The following is a 7,684-nucleotide window of genomic DNA, read 5'->3' as shown; positions in this document are numbered from 1 at the left end:
AGAAGATAAAGTTCCCAGTAAACTCTTCATTCACTCCTTGGCACTTAGTTGAAACTCAACTTAGTAGAAATACTAAGTCTTGAGGTAGAACTCCCAGAAAAGATGGTTGTATGTCAATGAGGCAAACCTGATCATTCTCAAGTTGCTCACTCTCAAAATGACTACTCCAAGGTTCACTAGGCCAAGAGTTTGATTTGAATTGAATCACTCATGCAGCCATTTTATTCTGCCATAATAGAAGTGAGAGAACTGTTTTATAAAGCACAGGAGCATGAAAGAATGAATCTCATTTTGTGCCCGAGACATTTGTCATTCAGTTTTGAACTGAGAGCAATTACCTCAGCCTTATTGTATTACCACTTTCACAGCATCCCTTCATTCTTCATTTTCAGTGTGGTCCAAAGGCTCCAAAAACTTCCATTAGCACCCTCCACTACTGAGGTGACTACTGTAATTCTCTGTCTCCCCGTCTCTTGCGTACTTTCTCTCTGTGTCATTGACCGGGGAAAAATTGCAGTTGGAGCACAATGATGTGATAGGATTGCTGATGATATCCACACTCATTCCACTCTGAACTGCACTCCAGCGCTAGTGTGCTGCTGTGAGCCCATCAGCATTGTGTCCTGAATAAGCAGCCGGCTTGAAGATGAGATCCTGACCTAGTATTACAAGTCAAAAGCAACTGGGCATAAAACAAAGGATTCCTGAAAACATAGAGGTTGAAAGTATTGTCAAATCAGATTTATTGATGATGATCAGGTTTTTTTAAGGCATGTTTATTGAGGCGTTTACAGGACCTTCCTAAATGAGTGCTCTTTAGCTGTTAGTGAACTATAGTTTTCAAGAAATGTACTTTGATGAAGAAGAATTCAGTGTCACTGTCAGTGTCATTGCCAACAAACCAAAAACAAGAGGCCAGCTTGGCATGCCAATTTTGCAAATGGAGCTTGAGGTAAGCAGTTTTAAGTTTTAGCATCATGTCGCGTTGATCAATATGCCATTTCATGTTGTATTTTTATTGGCTAGTCAGCAGATGCACGTAGTAGCAGACACTGTCACTGTCAGAAAATGATCGCAGGCTATCTTTGGTCACAAGACCGTAAAAACGGCCATCATTGAACCTCTCTCACTGTACGACGAAGGACCTTCTTTTAGGAGTCACGACTACAGAAATCGCCACGATTGGTCATCTTTTGTCTAGGACAGCCCAAAATCATACAATATGTACCGGACTCCGGACATTAATCCATTCAAGGACAAAACCAGACCAAGAACACTAGAAACACATACTTGCATACCCTTGTGAAAAAGAAGTACACTTTAGACTTAATGTGCTTAAAGGGGTGGTTGAATATGATTTCACTTTTCTAACTTTAGTTAGAGTGTAATGTTGCTGTTTGAGCATAAACAACATCTGCAAAGTTACGACGCTCAAAGTTCAAAACAAAGGGAGATATTTTATTTTAAAGAAATAGCTTTTTAAGGACTACAACAAACAGCTGGTAGGTATGGTAGGTAGGTATCTGTATGAGGTAAAATTACACAAGCTGTTGTAGCTCCGCCCCCTGTGCCGGGAGCAGCAGCTCATTTGCATTTAAATGGACACACACAAAAAACGTGCGTTTTTGCTCACCCTCAAAAAGTGACAACTTTAACATGCTATATAAAAAATATCTGTGGGGTATTTTGAGCTAAAACTTCACATACACACTCTGGGGACATCAGATATTTATTTTACATTTTGTGAAAAGGGCATTATACCACCCCATTAAGTGTGAACTGTGTTAGTCGAAACATCAAGTGCACTTCCTTAAAGCATGACAAAATATGATTAAAACATAATTATTTAAAATGTCCCCTCAAATAATGCACTATATAAGCTCAATTTTGGACCCAGACCAAGACTAATGGGGAGAACAAGGCACAGGTTAGAACAATCAGAAAAGGAAAACAGGACAAAAATAACCCAAAATTGTGTTAAAGTTTAAATTAGTTTAAAAGTGACCTTAAAAGAGTGCATTACAGATGTTATGTTAAATGGAGTTAGTTTGCCCAGTAGTTGTTTATTTTCATTAATTTATTTTTAGTCATAAAACGGATAGTTCTGGTTCTTGATTCTGACTGGTTGAGCCATGTTCAAAGCTGTAGTAAACTATTCTACATACATGCAAGTTTTACCTCATTGCATCAGTATTCCTGCACATCTACGTCTATGTGTTGCTGCGGTTCCATATTATGTATATCAGCAAATATAAATAACTGTTTGTTTTTTTTTATAAATTTTTTTATGTAAAGTATAATTGACCATTGCTGCCGTTATTCACCTTTAAATTTGAGACCACGCCCTTTTCCCGAATAAAGAAACTCCTCTTATGCGAGAGGATTGATATGCGTGTGTGTGTGGAAGGAAGCTCACAGTTTTCAAAGTGCAGGGAAAATAGTATTTAAAAGTTTTCTGTTTCAGGTATGGTACTGTAAGTTCAAGTTACACTGTTTAATGATACTTCTTATAGACGAGCAAATATATGCCACGAACTGGCCTAGTTTAAACTATTAGAGTACTCTGCTGAGAGGTAAGCAGATAAGCAGGACATACATATGGACCCTTTTCATATTTCCGGGTTTCTCAGAAGCAGAAGTCATCATAGTTGGGTAAACTTCTATAGCAGTGAATGAGAGACTACATTAAATATATTTTTTTTGTTTGTGTGTTCCCATTTTCTCAAATAGCAAAGAAAAAACTCCACAGAAGTGTTTTCACAACTTTCAAAATTATGGAAAAAATAGTGAGATATTGATAACAGAAGTCAGAAAGATGTCAATTTTAAGATCACAACCACAGCCGCTGTATTAAACACCCTCACAAATTTAATATAATACAAAGTATAGTGTTATAAATGTACTTCTTTTTTTTTTTAAATATGAAAATATAAAACATAAAACTTTTACAATTTACAATGTTCCAGTCTCTGGTTTTATTAAGGCATTACACCTAAGAGCATTCTGTTGCCGTTTACTGTCTCAGTCAGGGGCTATTTTTTTTTAGCGGAAGGATGATATTTAATGACTTTAATAACTTTTAAAAAGTTACATATTAATACATATATTTTGCCTTTCATACATGTACTTTTTAAATTATTTATTTATTTTAAAATTTTATAAAAGCAACAAGCCCTGTGAAGCCGTGGTTTACAGTGAATTTAGAGCAACTGAGGTCCGTTGTTTAGGCACGATGCATTGCCATGGCTTATGGGTCTGATTGCTTTTGAAATTTACATTCACTTTTTTTTCTTGTCTTGATTTTGCTCTCATTTGAATCATCATCATTTACTCTGTTTTGGAGAAAACTGCATGAGTCAAACTGCATGCTCTCTGGCAATCGACAACAATGGATCTTAGTCAGGGCAAACACCATATTTTATTCGCAAAAAAATTAGGCTATGAGAAAAACGTCTCGGGTTACGACTGTAACCCTTGTTCCCCGAGAAGGGAACGAGACACTGCGTCGTCGTCGTGACGACACTTTGGGGAACGCCCTCAGCGTAACGCATCTGAAGCATGAATGAAATCTGTCCAATCCTGATTGGTGCTGCGTCATGACGTAGTAGATGACGGCATAACCGGAAGATACAAAGGGACGCTGGCACAAACACACATCAGCTATCTGCGATGAAGCAAGCGCTCTGCCCGTGATAGGTGTGGCGACGAGACGCAGTGTCTCGTTCCCTTCTCGGGGAACAAGGGTTACAGTCGTAACCCGAGACGTTCCCCTTCGAGGGAACTCGCACTGCGTCGTCGTCGTGACGACACTTTGGGGAACGTAATACCCACTATGCCACACCGTAATCACGCCCGCCCTAGTGTGAAGCTGGGAGACCAGGCACACTTAGGACGCGAGCACTCTGGCGCCAGGCGTCACAGGGAGTTGCAGACTGTAGAAACGTATGAAGGTGTGCAGGGTGGCCCACCCGGCCGCCTCGCAGATCTCCTGAAGCGAGACGCCAGAAAGGAGGGCCACCGAGGAGGCCATGCCCCTGGTGGAATGTGCCCTCACGGCCATAGGTGAAGGCAAATTGCGCACCTGATAAGCCGTGGCTATAGCCTGGACAATCCAATTGCTGATTGTCTGCTTAGATGCAGGCAGCCCTTTCTTAGGTGAACCAAAGCACACCAACAACTGGTCTGACTTCCTCCATTGAGAAGACTTCTCCAAATAAACCCTAAGGGCTCTGACTGGGCAGAGCAGGTGAAGTCTCCCCTCTTCCGCCGTCACGTGAGGTGGAGGATGGAAGGCCTGAAGAACCACTGACCGTGCCACATTAGATGGCACCTTGGGCACATAGCCCGGTCTAGGATGTAAGATGGCCTTAACTCCGCCAGGGGTAAACTCCAGGCAAGTTGGCGATATCGCCAAGGCCTGGAGATCCCCCACTCTCCTCAGAGAAGTGATAGCAAGGAGAAAGGCCACCTTAAGGGTCAGGTTCTTTGCCTCGGCCGACTCCAGTGGCTCGAAGGGGGCCTCAGCCAACCCTTCAAGTACCACCGCCAGGTCCCAAGTTGGGACTCTGGAGTTAGCCGCAGGCCTCATCCTCCGAACCCCACGGAGGAAACGTACAACCAGATGGTGCCTCCCCAAGGGCCCATCACCTACAGGCGAGTGGAAAGCCGCAATGGCAGCCACATACACCTTAAGTGTGGACGGGGTAAGACCGGCGGAGAAGCGATCTTGGAGGAACTCCAGCACTGAAGCCACTGGGCAGTTAACTGGGTCCACCTCACGCTCTCTACACCAAGTGGAAAACACATTCCACTTCAGGCTGTACAGTCTCCTGGTAGAAGGAGCCGTGGAGCTGAGTAGGGTCTCGACAACATCTGCTGACAGGCCAGCCTCTAGGTACCGAGCCCCCTCAGGGGCCAGACCCAGAGGTTCCACAGCTCTGGCCGGGGGTGAAATATTGTGCCCCCTGCCTGCGACAGCAGATCCCTCCTCAGAGGGACCTGCCACGGAAGGCCGTCCAGCAGTGCTACAATGTCCGAGAACCATACTCGGGTCGGCCAGCGGGGTGCTACTAAAAGTAGACTGATCCCCTCCCGGCGGACCCGCTCCAGGACTCCCGGGAGCAGAGCGATCGGGGGAAATGCGTACAGACGCAGCCTCGGCCACGTCTGCATCATGGCGTCCAGCCCCAGCGGAGCTGGATGCCTGAGAGAGAACCACAGTGGACAGTGGGACGTCTCTTGAGACGCGAACAGATCCACTTCCACTGGGCCGAATCTCACGCACATGGCTTCCACCACCTCTGGGTGGAGTCGCCACTCCCCGGGCCTCAGCCCCTGCCTCGACAGGATGTCTGCTCCCTGATTTTGGTCCCCGGGGACGTACATCGCTCTGAGAGACGACAGTTTCCCCTGGGACCACAGAAGGATCTGGTGTGCCAGTCTGCATAGAGGGCGCGACCTCAGACCCCCCTGATGATTCAGATACGCGACTACAGAAGTGTTGTCCGAGCGTATCAGGACATGGTGGCCGCGGAGGTCTGGGAAAAAGCTCCTCAGAGCTTTGTAGACCGCCAGCATTTCCAGGCAGTTGATGTGCCAGGAAGAATGCCGGGTCTCCCACAGACCTCTCGCAAAGCGGCCGTCCATGACCGCGCCCCAACCAGTGAGGGAGGCATCTGTTGAAACGGTTTTCCGGCAACATGATGCTCCCAGCACCGGTCCCTGGGACAGGAACCAAGGTTTCCTCCATATTTACATTTACATTTACATTTATTCATTTAGCTGACGCTTTTATCCAAGGCGACTTACAATTGCTATATATGTCAGAGGTCGCACGCCTCTGGAGCAACTAGGGGTTAAGTGTCTTGCTCAGGGACACATTGGTGTCTCACAGTGGATTCGAACCCGGGTCTCTCACACCAAAGGCATGTGTCTTATCCATTGCGCCACCACCACCCCCATATGACGAGAGAACGAAGGCATTTGCGCGTTACCCTGATCATACGGAACGGATTTCCCCTCTGGGAAAACCCCTTGGCTCTCAACCACCACTGTAGGGGTCTCATGTGTAGCAGGCCAAAAGGTATGACGTTGGACGCTGCTGCCATGAGCCCCAGCAGTCTCTGAAACTGCTTTACAGTGAGGTTGTGGCCTAGCTTCACTCTGGAGACCATCGCCCGTATGAATTCCACCCGTGCAGGAGACATTTGTGCCCGCATCGTCGTGGAGTCCCATACCACTCCCAGGAACATAGTCCTCTGGGAGGGCGTCAACACGCTTTTCTTTGTGTTGAGTCTCAGCCCCAAGCACCTGATATGGGCTAGAACGACATCTCGATGCCGAACTGCCATATCGTACGACTTGGCTAATATTAGCCAGTCGTCGATGTAATTGAGTACACGAATGCCCTGGAGTCTCAGCGGAGCCAGCGCTGCATCCATGCACTTGGTGAAGGTGCAAGGGGAAAGAGCTAGGCCAAAGGGAAGAACCCGATATTGGTACGCTTCGCCCCCGAAAGCGAACCTCAGGAACTTCCTGTGACATGGAAGGATAGAAATATGGAAGTATGCGTCCTTCAGATCTATCGTGACGAACCAGTCCTCGAACTGGATCTGACTCACGATGGCTGGAATTGTGAGCATCTTGAACCTGAATCTCCTCAGAGAACGATTCAAGTGCCTGAGATCTATTATTGGACGCAACCCCCCATCCTTCTTGGGAACTATGAAGTACCGGCTGTAGAACCCGGACTCCCTGTCTGGCAGAGGAACACGTTCTATTGCCTCCTTGACCAACAGGGATTGAACTTCCTGTTCCATAACCCGAACCTGCTCTGAGCCGACCACAGTCCAGACCACCCCGTTGAACTTCGGGGGAGGGGAGCTGAACTGCAGTCTGTAACCCAGCTCTACAGTACGCAGGGCCCACGCAGATATATTCGGAAGCATGACCATGCGCCGAGATAATCTACTAAGGGAACCAGCCTCTCAAGGCTGGCCTCGGGTGTCAACCGAGCCTCATTCCCGACCCCCTGAAGCGGCTGACCGGCAGGGAGCAGTCGAGAATGATTTTCGGTGTGTGGACGCGTTCGCTGCCCAGCCGCAGGTCTTTCTAGAGGCGGCTGGAGCGGCGTGCATGCGCGGGAAATCAGTGTGGCCCGAAGCGTACTGGACGGCGGGAACACAGCACTGATTTCCTGAGAGCTCCGGGGGGAGGCGACCTCGATCGCTCCACCCCGGGGGGGACAGCTCTGAGTGGTCCGGCCGCAGCTAGGACCACCTGGCAGAAGCCTTCTTTGCCTAAAGGGCGGTCCTCAGATCGACCTTAGGCTCAGAAGGCTTGCCGCAAGAGCGCCGTCTCCTTTGCCAGGCTCCCTCGGGAGGGGCGCGGGAGGCGACACTCTTTTTGCACCTGTCGGTGCGAGGCTCAACATTTTAATTCCTCAAAATTAAATGCAGCCAAAAACACTAGATAAGTGAAACGGTGGTAGGCTGAATTAAAATATCTAACTTCTCAAAGTCAGATAATATTCCATCATTTTAATTCCATTAAGAATTAAATGCAGCCATAATCACCAGACAATACTGTTTGTTTAGTTTAATATTTATTTAAACGGTTTCGTAATCTACGCGCTGCCTCGGCAAACGCGAGATTCGAGCCGTCGGTCACAATATATCGGCTTTCA

This window comes from Leuciscus leuciscus, assembly GCF_965113295.1.
Source record: "Leuciscus leuciscus genome assembly, chromosome: 20".
NCBI classification, from domain to species: domain Eukaryota; kingdom Metazoa; phylum Chordata; class Actinopteri; order Cypriniformes; family Leuciscidae; genus Leuciscus; species Leuciscus leuciscus.
The sequence above is the reverse complement of the archived record's forward strand: the minus strand, read 5'-3'. Positions refer to the sequence as shown.